Below are 21,699 nucleotides of genomic sequence, written 5' to 3' on the forward strand. Positions count from 1 at the left end.
TCATACAGCCGAGACAATGCGTCTGCCTTGACGTTCTGGGAGCCTGTCTGTGAGAGAGAGTAAACACAAAACGAGTGAAAAACATGGCACACATTGCCTGGCGAGGATTCAGTATCTTCGCCTGCCGGATGTACTCCAGAGTGCGGTGGTCAGTCCAGATGAGAAAAGGGTGTTTAGCCCCCTCAAACCAATGCCTCCACGCCTTCAAGGATTTTACGACAGCAAACAGCTCCCGGTCCCCCACATCATAGTTTTGCTCCACCGGGCTGAGCTTCTTCGAAAAGAAAGCACAGGGGTGAAACTTCAGTGGCACACCCGAACGCTCAGAGAGCACTACTCCACCTCCACTATGAATGGCAAAGAGGGAGCCGGATGAGCCAACACAGGTACCGAGGTAAACAGAGTCTTCAGGTGTCCAAAAGCCCTGTTCGCCTCAGCCGACCACTGCAAGCGCACCTGGGCCCTCCTTTAGCAGTGGGGTAATGGGAGCAGCAACCTAACCAAAACCCCGGATAAACCTCAGGTAGTAATGGGCAAACCCTAAAAAAAAACGCTGCACCTCCTTTACCGTGGTTGGAGTCGGCCAATTCCGCAAGGCTGTAATGTGGTCGCTCTCCATTTCCACTCCTGAAGTGGAAATCCGATGCCCTAGGAAGGAGATGGATTGTTGGAAGAACAAGCATTTCTCAGCCTTGACATATAGATCATGCTCCAACAGGCGACCAAGCACCCTGCGCACCAGGGACACATGCTCGGCGCGTGTAGCGGAGTATATCAGAATATCATCGATATACACCACTACACCCTGCCCGTGCAGGTCCCTGAAGATCTCATCTACAAATGATTGGAAGACTGATGGAGCATTCATCAACCCATATGGAATGACACGGTACTCATAATGACCTGAAGTGGTGCTAAATGCCGTCTTCCACTCATCACCCTTACGAATACGCACCAGATTGTACACACTCCTGAGATCCAATTTTGTGAAGAAGCGTGCCCCGTGCATTGACTCAATAACCGTATTCAGAGATAGCGGGTAACTATATTTCACCGTGATTTTATTTAGACCTCGATAATCAGCGCACGGGAGTAACCTGCCATCCTTCTTCACAAAAAAAACCCACGAAGAGACGGGTGAAATGGATGGCTGAATGTACCCCTGACGCAGGGATTCAGAAACATATGTATCCATAGCCACCGTCTCCGCTTGCGACAGGGGATAACACGTGACTCCTGGGATATGCAGCATCTACCAGGAGATCTATCGCACAATCCCCCCGTCGATGGGGTGGTAATTGAGTCGCCTTCTTTTTTTACAGAAGGCGAGAGCCAAATCGGCATAGTCGGGGGGAATGCGCACGGTGGAGACATGATCTGAACTCTCCACCATAGTAGCACCAACGGAAACCCCTAAACACCTACATGAGCACACTCGCGACCACCCCGTGAGATCCCTCTGTGGCCAAGAAACAGTGGGGTTATGACAAGTTAACCAGGGTAGGCCTAGCACCACAGAATACGTAGGAGAATCAATAAGGAAAAGACTCATCTTCTCCTTGTGACCCTCCTGTGTTATCATACACAAAGGTGTGGTTACCTCCCTGATAAACCCTGACCCTAATGGTTGACTATCTAAGGCATGAATAGGGAAAGGCATATCCACAGAAACAATAGGGATCCCTAAACTATGAGCAAAATGTTTATTAATGAAATTCCCAGCCGCGCCTGAATCTACTAGCGCCTTATACTGGGAATGCAGGGAATAATCCGGAAGAGTGACAGAGACAAACATTAGTGCAACAGAGGGTTCTGGATGAGAATGGTGCCTACTCACCTGGGGTGATGCCAGAGTGCCCTGCCTGCCTTCTCTATTCCCAGAGGAACCAACCAGGCACCGACCAGCAGTGTGATCTCTGCGTCCATAGATGGTGCTTGAGCGGGAACCCCCTCCGGTCTCCCTGCGCACCATCCCTCCCAATTCCATAGGTTCAGGAGAGAGGGTGCGGGAGGATGGAACAACCCTGATCTAGACGTCCACGAGTAGCCAGCATGTTGTCCAGCCTGATGGACATGTCCACCAGCTGGTCAAAGTTGAGGGTGGTGTTTCTACAGGCCAGCTCCCGACAGACGTCCTCGCTTAGACTACAATGGTAATGGTCGATCAGGGCCCTGTCGCTCCATCCAGCGCCGGCAGCCAAGGTCCTAAACTCCAAAGCAAACTCCTGTGCACTCCTCGTCTCCTGCCTCAGATGATAGAGGCGCTCACCCGCCGCTTTGCCTTTGGGTGGGTGGTCGAATACTATCCGGAAATGGCGGGTGAACTCCTTAAAATGGTCCAACGCCGCATCCTCCTCTCTTCACACAGCGCTGGCCCACTCCCGGGCTTTCCCGGTGAAGCATGAGACGAGGGCGCAACTCTTCTCACGGTCCGATGGTACTGGGGAGACCATGGCCAGATACAAACTCAGTTTAAGGAGAAACCCTGGCAGCCGGCAGTATCTCCGTTGTATCCCATGGGTAGGGGTAAATGGATCTTGTTCGGTTCAGGAGGGGAAAAAGCGTTCAAGGGAGATTCCGGTTGTGGTGGTGGAGGCGCTGGAGAAACTCCCTGTCTCTCCCAGCGGTCCATATTCTGGACAATGCACCTCCATGAGAGTAGTGTCCTCTCCTGCTGACTTCATATATTTTGGTCAGAGATTCTGTCAGAGACGTGTGTATAGGTGGCAGGGAAGTCAGGCGCAGGAGAGTCAAACGGAGTGTAAAATGGAGTCTTTTAATAGACGTCCAAGTAACATGCTCCATAACACTATTAAGAAAAAAATTAATATAAACAAATATGGGTACGAAGACCCCGTCGGGCACCTATACAAATTACACTACACTGACAATAAACAATCTCTGACAAAGACATGAGGGGAAACAGAGGGTTAAATACACAACAGGTAATGGATGGGATTGAAAACAGGTGTGTGGGAAGACAAGACAAAACCAATGGAAAATGGATCGATGATGGCTAGAAGACCAGTGACGTCGACCACCGAGCACCGCCCGAACAAGGAGAGGCAACGACTTCTGGAGAAGTCGTGACACAACCGTGTGCTTTAGGACCATGCGGACACCTCAGAGCGGACAGGTAGGCTGTTTGAAGTGTTCAGTCAGCTGGATTTAGGACCACAGACAACACAGAGCAGGATGACAGGCTGTGTGAAGGCAAAGCTTCTGGAAGGCTGGCTGTTACGCCCTGACCTTAGAGAGACCTTTTATTTCTCTATTTGTTTAGGTCACGGTGTGACTTGGGTGGGCAAATCTATGTTTCTATTTCTTTGTTGGCCTAGTATGGTTCCCAATCAGAGGCAGCTGTTTATCATTGTCTCTGATTGGGGATCATACTTAGGCAGCCCTTTTTCCCACCTTAGATTGTGGGGTCTTGTTTTTGCGTTTCGTTTGTGCTTGTTTGTTTTGTTTGGTGAGTTTCGATTTATTAAAATATGTGGAACTCTACACACGCTGCTTGGTCTGCTCATTTCAACGCATGTGACACTGGCTGGACCAGAATGGGAGAGTTGAGCATAATTCAGTGTGTATGTGTTGCACTCTTTCACCGAGTTATCTAACAGCTGTTGTTTGTATGGAAATGTTTTGTCTTGGCTAGCTTTCGCCAGTTGATGTACCATTAGAGAGAGTTCTGGTCAAAAGTTGGCTAACGTTAGCTATTCTTTTTGCCTCAATCACAATAGACCTGAATCAAATGATGAAACCATCGGCCAAAAAATAGATATTATGATGTTTTTTCAGTGCAATGTGAGTTTATGAGTCAGTATGGCAATGTAACATTGTTGATCTGGCAGTTTCCCAAGCTAATTCCCTACTTTTCACACTGACACCGTAATAAACAGCTCTAACTTTACAGTCTTCACTGTCATGGTGCACAGTAGAGGTCTAAGCTGGACCAATTTCTTCATCCCGCTACACCCCACTTTCCGGCTTTCTGTCCGCCCAAACCAGACCGCAGTCCTGCAATGTTCTTTTTTTAGGTGTATGTGACGAAGCCATGGTCCCAGAAATGTTGCACCCTATAGGCAATATCAAATGCGCAAAAATATCTTAAGAAATAGGTTAAATTACCAGATATTGTCATTAAATGGAAGATTGGTTATCCTCCCACAATGTCAAGTTATGTATGACTAGATTTTATTTATTACAAGATTAAAGGTATACTGGGCAATATTCATAAGGTCTGGATACCTTATATGGAATACAGTACGACTAAAGAAGTCTGTATTGAAAACATGCCCACGTCAGGGGAGATACCTAGCTGCTGGGCTGCTCGGTCCTGGCTCTGGAGTTCTGCCATCCTCTGTGTTGTCACTCTGGCCTTGGCCTAACACACCCGAACCAATAATGAATGTTTCACTAAGATCCTTAAGCTGAGTGGGGTGTGTTGGGTTTGGGCGCTGCAGGGTGGTGGACCCCGAGGGACAGGACAGGGCGACCCATCTAAACTCAGCAAAAAGAGAAAAGTCCCCTTTTCAGGACCCTGTCTTTCAAAGATAACTTCACAGATCTTCATTGTAAAGGGTTTAAACACTGTTTCCCATGCTTGTTCAATGAACCATAAACAATGGATGAACATGCGCCTGTGGAATGGTCGTTAAGACACTAACAGCTTACAGACAGTAGGCAATTAAAGTCGCAGTTATGAAAACTTAGGACACTAAAGAGGCCTTTCTACTGATTCTGAAAAACACCAAAAGAAAGATGCACAGGGTCCCTGCTCATCTGTGTGAATGTGCCTTAGGCACGCTGCAAGGAGGCATGAGGACTGCAGATGTGGCCAGGGCAATAAATTGCAATGTCTGTACTGTGAGATGCTTAAGACAGTGCTACAATGAGACAGGACGGACAGCTGATCGCCCTCGCAGTGGCAGACCACGTGTAACAACACCGGCAAAGGATCTGAACATCCAAACATCACAGGTTGGTACAGGGTGGCAACAACAACTGCCCAAGTTACACCAGGAACGCACAATCCCTCCATCAGTGCTCAGACTGTCCGCAATAGGCTGAGAGAGGCTGGACTGAGGGCTTGTAGGCCTGTTGTAAGGCAGGTCCTCACCAGACATCACCGGCAACAACGTCACCTATGGGCACAAACCCACCGTCACTGGACCAGACAGGACCTGCAAAAAGTGCTCTTCACTGACGAGTCACGGTTTTGTCTCACCAGGGGTGATGGTCGGATTCGCCTTTATTGTCGATGGAATGAGCGTTACACAGAGGCCTGTACTCTGGAGCGGGATCGATTTGAAAGTGGAGTGTCCGCCATGGTCTGGGGCGGTGTCTCACAGCATCATCGGACTGAGCTTGTTGTCATTGCAGGCAATCTCAATACTGTGTTACATTGAAGACATCTTCCTCCCTCATGTGGTAACCTTCCTGCAGGCTCATCCTGACATGACCCTTCAGTATGACAATGCCACCAGCCATACTGCTCGTTCTGTGCATGATTTCCTGCAAGACAGGAATGTCAGTGTTCTGCCATGGCCAGCGAAGAGCCCGGATCTCGAGCCCATTGAGCACGTCTGGGACCTGTTGGTCTCGGAGGGTGATGTCCGGGAACTTACAGGTGCCTTGGTGGAAGAGCTGGTGCCCAGACCAGATACTGACTGTTACTTTTGATTTGGACGCCCCCTTTGTTCAGGGACACATTATTCCATTTCTGTTTGTCACGTGTCTGTGGAACTTGTTCAGTTTATGTCTCAGTTGTTGATCTTTCTATGTTTATACAAATAATTACACATGTTAAGTTTGCTGAAAATAAAGCAGTTGACAGTGAGGATGTTTTTTAAATATTTTTTATATATTTATTTTTTGTGTGCTATGAGATCATATGGAGGGTTTACTGTTTGTGTGTTTTATGTATTTGTTTGTATTTATTTCACTTTTATTTAACCAGGTAGGCTAGTTGAGAACAAGTTCTCATTTACAACTGCGACCTGGCCAAGATAAAGCAAAGCAGTGTGACACAAACAACAACACAGAGTTACACATGGAATAAGCAAGCGTAAACTCAATAACACAGTAGGGGAAAAAAGAAAGATAACATACAGTGTGTGCAAATGGCATGAGGAGGTAAGGCAATAAATTGGTCATAGTAGCGAGGAAATTACAATTTAGCAAATGAACACTGGAGTGATAGATCAGCAGATGGTGATGTGCAAGTAGAAATACTGGTGTGCCAAAGAGCAGAAAAGTAAATAAAAACAATATGGGGATGAGGTAGGTAGATTGGGTGGGCTATTTACAGACTATGTACAGCTGCAGCGATCGGTTACCTGCTCAAATAGCTGATGTTTAAAGTTAGTGAGGGAAATATAATTTTCCAGCTTCAGCGATTTTTGCAATTCGTTCCAGTCAATTGGCAGCAGAGAACTGGGAGGATAGGTGGCCAAAGTAGGTGTTTGCTTTGCGGATGACCAGTGAGATATACCTGCTGGAGTGCAGGCTACGGGTGGGTGTTGTTATCGCAACCAGTGAGCTGAGATAAGGCGGAGCTTTACCTAGCATAGACTTATAGATGACCTGGAGCCAGTGGGTCTGGCGATGAATATGTAGTGTGGGCCAGCCAACTAGAGCATACAGGTCGCAGTGGTGGGTGGTATAAGGGGCTTTGGTGACAAAACGGATGGCACTGTGATAGACTGCATCCAGTTTGCTGAGTAGAGTATTGGAAGCTATTTGTAAATGACATTACCGAAGTCGAGGATCGGTAGGATAGTCAGTTTTACGAGGGTATGTTTGTCGGCGTGAGTGAAGGAGGCTTTGTTTGCGAAATAGGAAGCCGATTCTAGATTAATTAGATTAGATTAATTTTAGATTAATTTTGGATTGTAGATGTTTAATATGAGTCTGGAAGGAGAGTTTACAGTCTAGCCAGACACCTAGGTATTTATAGTTGTCCACTTATTCTAAGTCAGAACCGTCCAGAGTAGTGATGCTAGTCGGGCGGGCTGGTGCAGGCAGCGAACGCTTGAAAAGCATGCATTTGGTTTTACTAGCATTTAAGAGCAGTTGGAGGCCACGGAAGGAGTGTTGTATGGCATTGAAGCTCGTTTGGAGGTTAGTTAACACAGTGTCCAAAGAAGGGCTAGATGTATACAGAATTGAACCCTGTGGTTCCCCCATATAGACTGCCAGAGGTCCGGACAACAGGCCCTCCAATTTGACAGACTGAGCTCTGTCTGAGAAGTAGTTGGTGAACCAGGCGAGGCAGTCATTTGAGAAACCAAGGCAGTTGAGTCTGCCGTGAAGAATACGGTGATTGACAGAGTCGAAAGCCTTGGCCAGGTCAATGAAGAAGTCTGCACAGTATTGTCTTTTATCGATGGCGGTTATGATATTGTTTAGCACCTTGAGCGTGGCTGAGGTGCAACCGTGACCAGCTCGGAAACCAGATTGCACAGTGGAGAAGGTACGATGGAATTTGAAATGGTCAGTGATCTGCTTATTAACTTGGCTTTTGAAGACTAGAAAGGCAGGGAAGGATGGACATAGGTCTATAACAGTTTGGGTCTAGAGTGTCATCCTCTTTGAAGAGGGGGATGACTGCGGCAGCTTTCCAATCTTTAGGGATCTCGGGCGATATGAAAGAGAGGTTGAACAGACTGGTAATAGGGGTTGCAACAATGGCGGCGGATAATTTTAGAAAGAGAGGGTCCAGATTGTCTTGCCCAGCTGATTTGTATGGGTCCAGGTTTTGCAGCTCTTTCAGAACATCTGCTATCTGGATTTGGGGGAAGGAAAAGCTGGGGAGGCTTGGGCGAATAGCTGCGGGGGGTGCGGAGCTGTTGGCCAGGGTTGGGGTAGCCAGGAGGAATGCATGGCCAGCCGTAGAGAAATTCTTATTGAGATTCTCGATTACCTAGCTTCAGAGCAGTGGGCAGCTGGGAGGAGGTGCTCTTACTCTTCATGGGCTTTAGTGTCCAAAAACGTTTTGGAGTTAGAGCTACAGGATGCACATTTCTGTTTGAATAAGCTAGCCTTTGCTTTCCTAACCGACTGTGTGTATTAGTTCCTGACTTCCCTGAGCATGTTAAGGATGCTCTGGATCGACATGTTCCAGTTCCTGACGATATCCATCAACTATGCACAGCAAAGAGGTGTGGGACAACATACCACAGACCACAATCAACAGCCTGATCAACTCTATGGGAAGGAGATGTGTCGCGCTGCATGAGGCAAATGGTGGTCCTAACAGATACTGACTGGCTTTCTGATCCAAGCCCCTACCTTTTTTCCAAGGTATCTGCAACCAAGCGATGCATATCTGTATTCCCAGTCATGCGAAATCCATAGATTAGGGCCTAATTAATTTATTTCAATTGAATGATTTCTTGAAATTAACTGTAACTCAGTAAAATCTTTGAAACGGTTGCGTTTATGTTTTTGTTCAGTGACTGTAAGTGTGCTTCGACGCTTGCTTCTCGCTCAGGTCAGAGTTACTACCATAGAGCTTGTGGTGCACAGGTGATAGAAGGCTATTTCTGATAGAGACAGTCGTTAAAAAAAACAGCTCTGCGGAGATGGAGAGATGCAGGTCTGGTTTACACTTGGCCTCTTCTGATTAATGTCCTGGGATGCTATTAAATGCTATTAAACTTCACATATAATCCCACTCAAATATACTGCAAATAAGAACATAAACCACCATTCAATTACTCCCTCTGTCTGAGTTGCTGAATTAAATACAGGAGCATATTTTAGGAGCTTTTCTGGTGCTACAAGGCCATGCAGTTAGGAGACATGAATCAGAGAGATACTTTAGTGTCCTACACACACTGGGCCGCAAAAGTATAAATAACTTGAGAAAAGGCCAATAGTTGTCTGACATAGGAAATAAAATGTTCACTTGGACATGCTGAGAATAGACCTAGTTCTTTGTCTGTGTGATCAAATTATAATAGTTTTTCAATATAATCCAAAGCATTCCAACATTGTCTGACAAAGTGGGATTCAATCAAGGTTTGTGTTGTTGGGGTCAGAGCGTGGTTAAGCATTCTGGCCCTGTGGGTGTTGTTGGGGTCAGAGCGTGGTTAAGCATTCTGGCCCTGTGGGTGTTGTTGGGGTCAGAGCGTGGTTAAGCATTCTGGCCCTGTGGGTGTTGTTGGGGTCAGAGCGTGGTTAAGCATTCTGGCCCTGTGGGTGTTTTTGGGGTCAGAGCGTGGTTAAGCATTCTGGCCCTGTGGGTGTTGTTGGGGTCAGAGCGTGGTTAAGCATTCTGGCCCTGTGGGTGTTGTTGGGGTCAGAGCGTGGTTAAGCATTCTGGCCCTGTGCATTCTGGCCCTGTTGTTGGGGTCAGAGCGTGGTTAAGCATTCTGGCCCTGTGGGTGTTGTTGGGGTCAGAGCGTGGTTAAGCATTCTGGCCCGTGGTTAAGCATTCTGGCCCTGTGGGTGTTGTTGGGGTCAGAGCGTGGTTAAGCATTCTGGCCCTGTGGGTGTTGTTGGGGTCAGAGCGTGGTTAAGCATTCTGGCCCTGTGGGTGTTGTTGGGGTCAGAGCGTGGTTAAGCATTCTGGCCCTGTGGGTGTTGTTGGGGTCAGAGCGTGGTTAAGCATTCTGGCCCTGTGGGTGTTGTTGGGGTCAGAGCGTGGTTAAGCATTCTGGCCCTGTGGGTGTTGTTGGGATTTTTTATTTAGCTGCTACGGACTCACTGGGGGTTTACACAACCACACTCAATTTACTCTCCCTGAATTTATACGCTATGCATTTGCATTTAATAAATACATCAGGGAATGCCCACCTTTTCCTCAAAGTCTTACTATGTTGAATTTCTGGGCTCCCGAGTGGTGCAGCGGTCTAAGACACTGCATCTCAGTGCAAGACGCGTCACTACAGTCCCCTGCATCTCAGTGCAAGATGCGTCACTACAGTCCCTGGTTCGATTCCATGCTGTATCCCATCTGGCAGTGATTGGGAGTCCCATAGGGCGGTACACAATTGACCCAGTGTTGTCCGGAGTAGGCTGTCATTGTAAATAAGAATTTGTTCTTAACTGACTTGCCTAGTTAAATAAAGGTTCAATTGAGCAATTCTTAAAAATCAGCATCATTCTTTCAAGGGAAATGTAGTATTTTTTTCTAACAAACATATCTGTATATATTTGAGGATGTTATTTTTCCCTGAAATAATCCGAATTCATGTTAACATTAGTTTTGAAAACAGCTTGTCCAGAAAAAGTGTCTCTTGGCACAATTTACACTGGTATGGTATAGGTTGAGCCGCGGGACAAGGTAAGTCAAGCCACCTACACATTTCTGTACTGAATGAAATATTTCTACTACCTTTTTCATGTCTATCTTTATTTCCCAAACACAATTCAACACAATCACAATCACTTTTTTGTCTTTAAATCATTTTGAGCATATTTTAACACTTTGTACCTTTTTTTAACACCTAATATAGGTCAGGCCCTGTTGTTACCTCATATCCCAGAGATAATGCCTTGCATTACGCCTGGGAAGAGAACATTTGCTCAACTTGCCATTGGCTAAACCATTGGCTCAACTTGGCCATTGGCTCAACCAGTGGCGGTCGGCACCTTTTAAGTTGAGGGAGGACGATAATTGTTTTATGAATATGGCTTTATTTCTATTATAGCATACTAGATGACTGTCATTCATATTCCATTCATCCAGTTCAATGTTACATTGAAAGCTTTAGACTGCAACATGATACTCAAATTGTCTCCATCCCATCATGAGGTTGCTACAACCTAGCCTATGAACGTAGGTGCACACAGGTTGAGAGAAAAAGTTGAGGTGAAAGACAGTGACACATGGTCAAACAGTGACACATTCACCTTGCACACTCTTGCCTGAATCTAGCTGATCTAGGGTGTAATCATTAGACCAACAGTTACAAACGACAGTTTCTATTGGCCAAATTCAGCTATGTCTATCCCCGTTTTGTTCCGTTTCCTTCCAATTAAGAAAAGTTTTTCAACAGAATCGGTGGAATGAATACCCCCCCGGATTACACGTAAGCACAGTTCACGTTCATAGCAGCCATGTTGTATTCCTTCTCACATCTACGCGCTCTTCTCCACCTTTTCCCTTCACTTGTGTTTCCCTTCACCCTTCACTTGTGGACTTCAATGCACAACACAAGGCAAAAAACCTTTCCAAGCCAAACCATATCATAACAGCTGAACGCTACACACAGCCTACATTGTTGTCACCATATTAGCTGAAGTAACATTATAGTCAACATAGCAAATCTAACTAATGTGTTAGTAAACCCGCTACAATCAAGTGGTACAGTGTGCAGTTTAGCAGTTACACCGGCGGGCCCGTTTTACAAATAAACCAAAAGCTTACCTGGCCTTGGAAGAGTTCCAGTGTTGCATAGTCATAGCCAGCTAGCTAACATAGCATCCCGCTCTTTGCGCCGGGTGTTTGATTAGGCTAGACTAGCTAGCTGCATTTGCTAGCTACAGTTATAGTCGGGAGTTTACATACACTTAGGTACGTACACACACTACTCAGTTCTAGCTTATGTTTTCAGTACTAGATTAATTCTCTGATCCTTTGATTGGGTGGACCACATGTCAGTTCATGCTGCAAGAGCCCTGATAGGTTGGAGGATGTCCTCTGGAAGTTGTCATCATTATTGTGTAAGTCTATGGAAGGGTGTGAGAACCATGAGCATCCTAGGTTTTGTAATGAAGTCAATGTATCCAGAGGACAGAAGGCTACTGTAGGCTACTGTAGACCTTCATTGCAAAACAGTGTGTTTTAATCAATTATTTGGTGATGTGAATATATTTAGTATAGTTTTATCTAGAAAGGATAACTTTTTTAATGTTTCACTCTTTGTATTTTTATGAAATTTACTGAGGTGGATGGTTCTCCCCTTCTTCCTCCGAGGAGCCTCCAGTGGGCTTAACTTAGCCCAAGGCAAACATTTGGACTATATTAGCCCCAAAGAATACAAGGATGCACTTTCATGCTAGGTTTAGGACCTCATATTTAAGCTTATAGAGACTCCAAATGATGGATATAAAACTTAAAAGTATCTACTTTGGTTTAGATGCAAGCATGATCAAAACTCTTAACACAATACATTCATTAGAAAATATTATTTTTTTCGACATTACTTGCTTACCACATTTTCCATATGGTTTCCTAAATATTTGGTCAAATGATTAATAATTTTGTGTATGATTTCTCCCTCCCTCCCTCTGTCAGGACCCGGTTACGAACCCAGGTCTCTGGAGTGAGAAACAGTCACTTAACCAACTGAGCCACGAATAGTCGGCAGAACCCAGAAGATGAGGCAGACACAGCAGTACTTGAGACGGTGTATTTAATGAAGTAAAAAGTGAAGTCCTTCAGGAAAACATGAAACTCCACAACCTCAAAAGGAATTCCACAAGAACAAAGGTAATCCTCCAAGACAAAAAGGTAAATCCACAAGGTGGTAGGTATAGCATAAAAAGCCTCAAAAGATACTCAAAAATAAATAAACAAACAAAAACAATTCCACAAGAGAGTCCACCGGGATCAACAAGAGTTCACAGAATACTAGGGCTGGGTGCTAACATACAAACACAGAGCAAAGAACTGCGGAAAACTAAGGGTCTAAATACAATCAGGGGAAACGAGGCACAGGTGCAAATAATAATGGGGATCAAGGGAAAACAAAAGGTCAAAAAGCACAATGGGGGCATCTAGTGACCAAAAACCGGAACAACCCTGGCCAAATCCTGACACCCACCCTCTCTCTCTCTCTCTCTCTCTCTCTCTCTCTCTCTCTCTCTCTCATACACACAGAGTGGAGATGCCTGAGTGAATAGGGTAGTTTGGCCCATGCCACCACGCCAGCCAGAGACAGTGACTAACAGCCCTACTGTGTGAATTAAATATTACATGCCGGCAGCTCCTGCAAGACCAGTCTTGCTGGACCTTCTCTAGCTTCCCTCAATTGTACGTCACACCCCGTTGGCACACAAGCATACACACCACACACAAACTTTGAACATTCTCTCTTTCTCTCTCTCTCGCTCTCTGCCCAATACTGGGGATACTGCCAGAGAATACTATGATATGATTGTGAATGTGAATGTGACTTCTGCCGTGATGATGTGATAGTTTTGCCCATAGAGCTCCAGTGTCTGAGGAAACCACAGTGTGTCAGCACCCGCTGTGGTTACAATGCAGCGAGTTCATTATTAGCCGTGTGTGTGTGTTAACTGACATTGGAAGGTCTGGCTGGGCCCAGTTCATTACTTCTCACTGTTGACTGACATTGGGGAGGTCTCGCTGGGCTGACTTTATTATTCCCTGCTGCTATGAGCAGACACAGATGGGAGCACACGCTAAGCTAGGGAACAGACCTCCACAGGCAATCTTTCTGGGGCATTAGAGTGGCGTGTGTGTCAAAATGAAATTCCATTTTATTGGTCGCATACACATATTTAGCAGATGTTATTGCAGGTGTATCGAAATGCTTGTATTCCTAGCTCCAACAGTGCAGTACTATCTAACAATTCACACAAGTCTAAAAGTAAAAGAAAGGTATTAAGAAATATATAAATATTAGCACGAGCAGTGTCAGAGTCCGGAGTATATACAGTGCCTTCGGAAAGTATTCAGACTCCTTGACTTTTTCCACATTTTGTTACGTTACAGCCCGTTTCTAAAAATTAAATTGATCATCCTTGAGATGTTTCCACAACTTGATTGGAGTCCACTTGCGGTAATTTCAATTGATTGAGCATGATCTGGAAACAATTCTGCAGCATTAAACGTCATTAAGAACACAGTGGCCTCCATCATTATTAAATGTAAGAAGATTGGAACCACCAAGACTCTTCCTAGAGCTGGCCGCCCGGCCAAACTGATCAATCTGGGGAAAGGGTCTTGGTCAGGGATGTGACCAAGAACCCGATGGTCACTCTGACAGCACTTCAGAGTTCCTCTGTGTAGATGGGAGAACCTTCCACAAGGACAACCATCTCTGCAGCACTAATCAGGCCTTTATGGTAGAGTGGCCAGATGGAAGCCTCTCCTCAGTAAAAGGCACATGACAGACCGCTTGGAGTTTGCCAAAAGGCACCTAAAGGACTCTCAGACCATGAGAAACAAGATTCTCTGGTCGGCTGAAACCAAGATTGAACTCTTTGGCCTGAATGCCAAGCGCCACGTCTGGAGGAAACCTGGCACCATCCCTACGGCGAAACATGGTGGTGGCAGAATCATGCTGTGGGGATGTTTTTCAGTGGCAGGGACTGGGAGACTAGTCACGATTGAGGGAAAAGTGAACGGAGCAAAGTTCAGAGACATCCTTGATGAAAACCTGCTCCAGAGCACTCAGGACTTCAGACTGGGGCAAAGGTTCACCTTTCAACAGGACAAACACAAAGCCAAGACAAGGCAGGAGTGGCTTTGGGTCAAGCCAGAGCCTGGACTTGAGCCTAATCTAACATCTCTGGAGAGACCTGAAAATAGCTGTACAGCAACGCTCCCCATCCAACCTGACAGAGTTTGAGAGGATCTGCAGAGAAGAATGGGAGAATATCCCCAAACACAGGTGTGCTAAGCTTGTACCTAAGAAGATCACTGCCAAAAGTGCTTCATCAAAGTACTGAGTAAAGTGTCTGAATATTCATGTCAATGTGATATTTCAGTTTTTTTTATTTATACTTTTGCAAAAAAAAAATCTAAAAACCTGTTTTTGCTTTGTCATTATGGGGTATTGTGTGTCTATTTATGATGTTTATTTTTTATTAAATCCATTTTAGGGTAAGGCTGTTACTTATCAAAATGTGGAAAAGGGAAGGGGTCTGAATACTTTCCGAATGCACTCTGTGTATATACAGTTGAAGTCTGAAGTTTACATACACCTTAGCCAAATACATTTAAACTCAGTTTTTCACAATTTCTGACATTTAATCCTAGTAAAAATGCTCTGTCTTAGGTCAGTTAGGATCACCACCTTATTTTAAGAATGTGAAATGTCAGAATAATAGTAGAGAGAATGATTTATTTCAGCTTTTATTTCTTTCATCACATTCCCAGTGGGTCAGAAGTTGACATACACTCAATTAGTATTTGGTAGCATTGCCTTTAAATTGTTTAACATGGGTCAAATGTTTTGGGTAGCCTTCCGCAAGCTTCCCACAATAAGTTGGGTGAATTCTGGTCCATTCCTCCTGACAGCTGGTGTAATTGAGTCAGCTTTTTTAGGCCTCCTTGCTCGCACACGCTTGTTCTGTTCTGCCCACAAATGTTCTATAGGATTGAGGTCAGGGCTTTGTGATGGCCACTCCAATACCTTTACTTTGCCCCACAGCAACTCGCCCAAGCCTTCCCCATTTCTCCTCCCAAATCCGTTCAGCTGATGTTCTGAAAGAGCTGCAAAATCTGGACCCCTACAAATCAGCCTGGCTCGACAATCTGGACCCTTTCTTTCTAAAATTATCTGCCGAAATGGTTGCCACCCCTATTACTACTAACCTCTTCAACCTCTCTTTCGTATCGTCTGAGATTCCCAAAGATTGGAAAGCAGCTGCGGTCATCCCCCTCTTCGAAGGGGGGGACACTCTTGACCCAAGCTGCTACAGACCTATATCTATCCTACCATGCCTTTCTAAGGTCTTCAAAAGCCAAGTCAACAAACAGATTACCGACCATTTCGAATCTCACCATACCTTCTCTGCTATGCAATCTGGTTTCAGAGCTGGTCATGGGTGCACCTACCTGCACCTGCCCGCCTGTCCAACATCACTACTCTGGACGGCTCTGACTTAGAATACGTGGACAACTACAAATACTTAGGTGTCTGGTTCGACTGTAAACTCTCCTTCCAGACCCATATCAAACATCTCCAATCCAAAGTTAAATCTAGAATTGGCTTCCTATTTCCCAACAAAGCATCCTTCACTCATGCTGACAAACATACCCTTGTAAAACTGACCATCCTACCAATCCTCGACTTTGGCGATGTCATTTACAAAATAGCCTCCAATACCCTACTCAACAAATTGGATGCAGTCTATCACAGTGCAATCCATTTTGTCACCAAAGCCCCATATACTACCCACCATTGCGACCTGTACGCTCTCGTTGGCTGGCCCTCGCTTCATACTCGTCGCCAAACCCACTGGCTCCATGTCATCTACAAGACCCTGCTAGATAAAGTCCCCCCTTATCTCAGCTCGCTGGTCACCATAGCATCTCCCACCTGTAGCACACGCTCCAGCAAGTATATCTCTCTAGTCACCCCCAAAACCAATTCTTTCTTTGGCCGCCTCTCCTTCCAGTTCTCTGCTGCCAATGACTGGAACGAACTACAAAAATCTCTGAAACTGGAAACACTAATCTCCCTCACTAGCTTTAAGCACCAACTGTCAGAGCAGCTCACAGATTACTACACCTGTACATAGCCCACCTATAATTTAGCCCAAACAACTACCTCTTTCCCAACTGTATTTAATTAATTCATTTATTTTGCTCCTTTGCACCCCATTATTTTTATTTCTACTTTGCACATTCTTCCATTGCAAAACTACCATTCCAGTGTTTTACTTGCTATATTGTATTTACTTTGCCACCATGGCCTTTTTTGCCTTTACCTCCCTTCTCATCTAATTTGATCACATTGTATATAGACTTGTTTATACTGTATTATTGACTGTATGTTTGTTTTACTCCATGTGTAACTCTGTGTCGTTGTATCTGTCGAACTGCTTTGCTTTATCTTGGCCATGTCGCAATTGTAAATGAGAACTTGTTCTCAACTTGCCTACCTGGTTAAATAAAGGTGAAATAAAAAAAATAAAAAATAAAAAACTGGATACAAGACAGGATATCAGTGTTACATGCATTCATGGGGATACCCGTCTGTACCCCACGGCCTTAGTGAGCATACAAACAGAGGATGGTCTGCTGGACTATGAGGTCGGCGTGGTCCCAAAGATGCCATATGATGTAATATTGGGTAGAGACGTTCCTAACTTTGCGAAGTTAGGCCACAAGAATGGCATATTTGAGAAGCCAACAACCCTGACCAAGCAGGAAGAAGCATGGGGCCTTCAACCAAAGCCAAGAAAAGAGGTCTCCCAGGGGACAACATCACAGGTGCTAGTAGGGGAGGAGGAGGATGAAGTGGCAAACCTCGCTGATAACGAACAGCCCGGTACTAGTGGGGCTGGGGTCGATCTGAATCCAGAGGACGACGATCTAGAACCAGCAGACCTGGCAGAGTCCTTGACTAATTTTGGGACGGCCCAAAACCAGGATCCAACCCTGCAACAAGCCAGAGCAGATGTGCAGGTCGTAGATGGTACTCCCATAAATGGTGGGATGATGCCTAATAGTTTTCCCCACTTCATCATGAAAAAGGGTTTGGTGTACAGAGTCTCGAAAATAGGGGTTGATGTGGTGGAACAGTTGTTGGTTCCCACTCGGTACAAGAGGACAGTACTGGATCTAGCTCATGGGCACATTCTGGGTGGACACCTTGGTATCGATAAAACCCGAGACCGGATTGTAAGGAGGTTTTACTGGCCAGGAATTCAAGCTGAAGTGGCTCGGCATTGTGGAGAGTGCCCGGAGTGCCAGTTAACAGCTCCCCGACCAGCTTTTAGAAGCCGGTTAGTGCCACTCCCCATAATCGAAACGCCATTTTAGAGGATAGCGATGGATTTAGTGGGCCCACTACCCAAATCCGCCAGAGGGCACCAATACATTCTGGTCATTCTAGATTATGCCACTCGCTACCCAGAGGGTTAATCAAACCCCAACATAAGAAGGTGAAGGCAATTAGAGAATGGCCGAAACCAGTAAATAAGAAGCAGGTCCGAGCCTTCCTAGGGCTGACCGGTTACTACCGGATGTTCATCCCAAATTATGCCACAGTGGCCGCCCCACTTACCGACATGACTAAAGCCAGAGGGCCAAACGTGGTCAAAAGGGATGAAAGGGCCACCAAAGCATTTAGGACATTACAGGAGGCTCTCTGCTGTAACCCAGTGCTGGTGGTACCAGATTTTGAGAAAGAGTTTGTGGTTCAGACGGATGCCTCAGAGGTCGGCTTGGGAGCAGTGCTGTCCCAAGAGGTAGAAGGGGTGGAACACCCCATCCTGTTTTTAAGCAGGAAGCTGGAACCACGGGAAACCAACTACTCAGTCGTTGAGAAAGAGGCGCTGGCAGTAAAGTGGGCTCTAGAAAGCCTGAAGTACTACCTGCTGGGGCGCCACTTCACCCTCATCAGTGACCATGCCCCACTCACCTGGATGCATAGGGCTGAAGAGAAGAACGCTCGGGTGATGCAGTGGTTTTTGAGTCTCCAACCATTTAATTTTGACTTGAAACACAGAGCAGGGAAGGAAATGGGAAACGTGGATGGGTTATCCCGCATGCATGCATATTTTGCTGCGGTAGCCCGACCTAGGGGGTCGGATCTAGGGGGAGAGATATGTGGCAAAGAAGGCGGTCGAGTGATAAGTGGCAGATATGTGAGAGCAGAACTAATAAATGGGCTCTGCCCGATCACTAAAATGGCCACCCCTGTCAGAACTACAGATCACAAAATGGTCGACCGCCAAAACTACAAGTCCCAGAAGCAAGGGGAACCCTCAGAAGGTGGAGCCAACTCACAGATAAAGGGTCAAGAAAAACCAGGAAGAGGAAGAGAGAGTGCTGGAAGGAGCTATGAACAATAGAGAAAGAGACTATTGAGATTGGCTGGATTTACCGTGTATGAGCTGGATTGTTTTGGATTTTCCTGTTGGCGTTTGGACCTGGACCTACCGAGAACCCGATTCGTGTACCGAACCCTGCTATCCTTGACGTCGCCTACGGCCTGGGTGGACCAGGACAGAGAAACAAACACACAGGTACTGTCCTGTTCGAAAACACTCTCATTCTTGGGTGATTTGATGACAGTTTACCACTTAGTTTGTGACAAACGCTCCTAACCTTGAAGAGGTTTGCCACAGCAGTTTATTTTTGGATGCAATGTTCAGACATTCACAGAAGTAGCTTCAGCATAACACAATCATCCAAACCAGAAAAATGTAGGCTACATTTGCCCTAGCACTAACTGAGGAAAGATTGACAACACAAGCAGTCATATTTTTAGAACACTCAGGTGACAGAAACTACAATATGCTAATAGCAATTACTATTTATAATTAACTGCTTTGGGGTACCCCCCTTCTTCTCAATTTCTGCCTAAAGACATACCCTAATCTAATCTAACTGCCTGTAGCTCAGGCCCAGAAGCAAAGATATGCATATTCTTCCTATCATTTGAAAGGAAACACTCTGAATTTCGTGGAAATGTGAATTGAATGTAGGAGAATATAACACAATAGATCTGGTAGAAGAAAATACAAAGAAATTAATTTGGCGCCCTCTATTTTCACTGGTAGTTGTCATATCGACCCCAGTATCGGGATTGCAGCCATAACAGGTTTAAGAACAAATCATTTTTACAATGATGGCCTAGGAACAGTGGGTTAAGTCCCTTGTTCAGGGGCAGAATGACAGATTTTTACCTTGTCAGCTCAGGGATTTGATCTAACAACCTTTTGGTTACTGGCCCAACGCTCTAACCATTAGGCTACCTGCATCCCCAATGCTGCCCCAATGTTAATGTTGTGTGTTAATAACGTCTGTCTAAGTAAGTTACTGCCTAGATCCACCAGCCTGGACAACCGGACGACGGGTCCGGAACGACAATCCACAACCTTGACATCCCGTGGCCATTCTTGTGGGGGTCTGCAGCTTGCAGAAATCCTACCAGGGTAAACCAGCAGAGGAGGACTGCTACGATGATCCACAAACCAGGACATCCCGTGATCATTTTTATGGTAAGTTGCAACTTGCAGAATCCTTCCAAGATTGAACCCACCAGAGGAGGACTGTAATGACTGTCCTGTGAGGATCAGGATGGGTCAGATCAGCTTGGCGGTGGATGACAGTAGCCAGGCCCTCTCTTTCCCCTCCAGTGTGATCCAAAGGAATGACTTTGGCTGTTCACGATGAAACTCTAACACGTTCAAAAAGTGAATACTGGAAAAATATTTCTAACATAAGAATGTGGGGAATGTTCAGAGGGGATCTGAAGAAAAATAATGTCCTATTGGTTTTTATTTTGTGATGTCTTTTAAAAGGTTATAAAGGAAATACTGTACATCAAATATGAAAAATGTAGAAAGTATTTTTGTTATGATATGAATGTGATTTTTAGGAGCCATAAGAGAATCTCTTAAAAACTGTGCATAGTAAGTAGCCGCACCCCGAGTGAGGTCAGAGAGCGTGTCAGACTGACGGAGATGTCCCCTTTGGCCAGAGTGCATAAAAGGATTGCCAACAGAGATTAACATTAGAACAGACAATCACTGGTACGGCTGATCAGCTGTTCCTAAGTCAAATATCTAGAAAAGCAAATCTAAGTTGGACCATCCTACTACTCTTCAAATCATCCTACTGTATTACTCTTCTTAAATCACAGTATCTTACTACGCTCATCACCAATGGGAACCGTCGACACGGCTGGCTAGCTATCTTCCAGAGTGAACAACAGTAGAAAAGGGGAGACCCCTTTCGGACATTTGGAGCCATACAAGCTTGCCGCTGAAAGACCAACAACCTTCCTAAGGAGGGCTGGTTCCGACAGAGATAAACGGCGAACGAAGGCATTCACACTTAACGTTAAATACATGAATGATTTCATACTTAAAATGGGCGGCAGTTCGTGTGCAAAGTATATGATTACTGTGGGAATAGTTCTAAAATCTATCAACAATGAGTGTCCTTTTTTCTCTTTCCCCCCTCTTCATTTTCTATGTAACAAGCCACCATATGTTGTCCATCTATTTGGGACCTATTTCTCAAGTATTATGTGTGTATGTTTATTGTGTGTTATTATTTAGTTAGCTAGTAAATAAATAATTAAACCGATTTGTGTAGTACTGAATCATGAGTAAGTCTGGGGATTTTGCAGATCCTAGAAGATTACGACTGTTCAGAATGATATGATATGATAGGTATAGGTAGATGTGATAGGTAAAGACCTTTAGAGTTTAATTTGGGAGATGGGTAACTCTTTAAAGAATCGCTCTTGTAGTGCCCCGAATTCCTAATGAGTTAATTGTTACATGATTAATTTAACTTCTTGACACACCCATCCCGTTAGCGGGATCATTTTCATCAACATCCGCTGAATTGCAGAGCGCCAAATTCAAATTAAATTACAAAAAATATTTACATTTCATGAAATCACAAGTGCAATATAGCAAAACACAGCTTAGCTTGTTGTTAATCCACCTGGCATGTCAGATTTCAAAAATGATTTTCGGCAAAAGCATGCCAAGCGTTTATGTAAGGACATCTCTCTCAGCAGACAAAACATTACAAACAGCTAGCAGCAAAGTAGATTGGTCACGAAATTCAGAAAGGCAATAAAATGAATCGCTTACCTTTGATGATCTTCGGATGTTTGCACTCACGAGACTCCCAGTTACACAAATGTTCCTTTTGTTCAATAAAGATGATTTTTATATCCAAAATACCTCCATTTGGTTGGCGCGTTATGTTCAGAAATCCATAGGCTCGAGCAGTCACGACCGGGCAGACAAACTCCAAATAGTATCCGTAAAGTTCGTAGAAACATGTCAAACGTTTTTTAT

General features: G+C 45.1%; 1 protein-coding gene and 1 long non-coding RNA gene across 3 annotated transcripts in view; one reads left to right on the forward strand and one right to left on the reverse strand.

Moving 5' to 3' along the window:
* kcng4a (potassium voltage-gated channel, subfamily G, member 4a) overlaps positions 1-21,699 on the reverse strand; it is a 57,860-nt gene that overhangs the window by 29,230 nt on the left and 6,931 nt on the right. The window lies entirely within an intron of this gene.
* LOC118396630 (uncharacterized) lies at positions 12,282-20,971 on the forward strand. Of its 2 annotated transcripts, XR_004828228.2 has the most exons (3): positions 12,282-18,900; positions 19,705-19,878; positions 20,523-20,971. It is a non-coding gene; the product is annotated as an uncharacterized LOC118396630 (long non-coding RNA). The 2 variants fall into 2 exon arrangements; XR_004828227.2 differs by lacking the exon at positions 12,282-18,900 and having other exon boundaries at positions 19,229-19,878.

Source organism: Oncorhynchus keta, chromosome 17, assembly GCF_023373465.1.
Source record: "Oncorhynchus keta strain PuntledgeMale-10-30-2019 chromosome 17, Oket_V2, whole genome shotgun sequence".
NCBI lineage: Eukaryota > Metazoa > Chordata > Actinopteri > Salmoniformes > Salmonidae > Oncorhynchus > Oncorhynchus keta.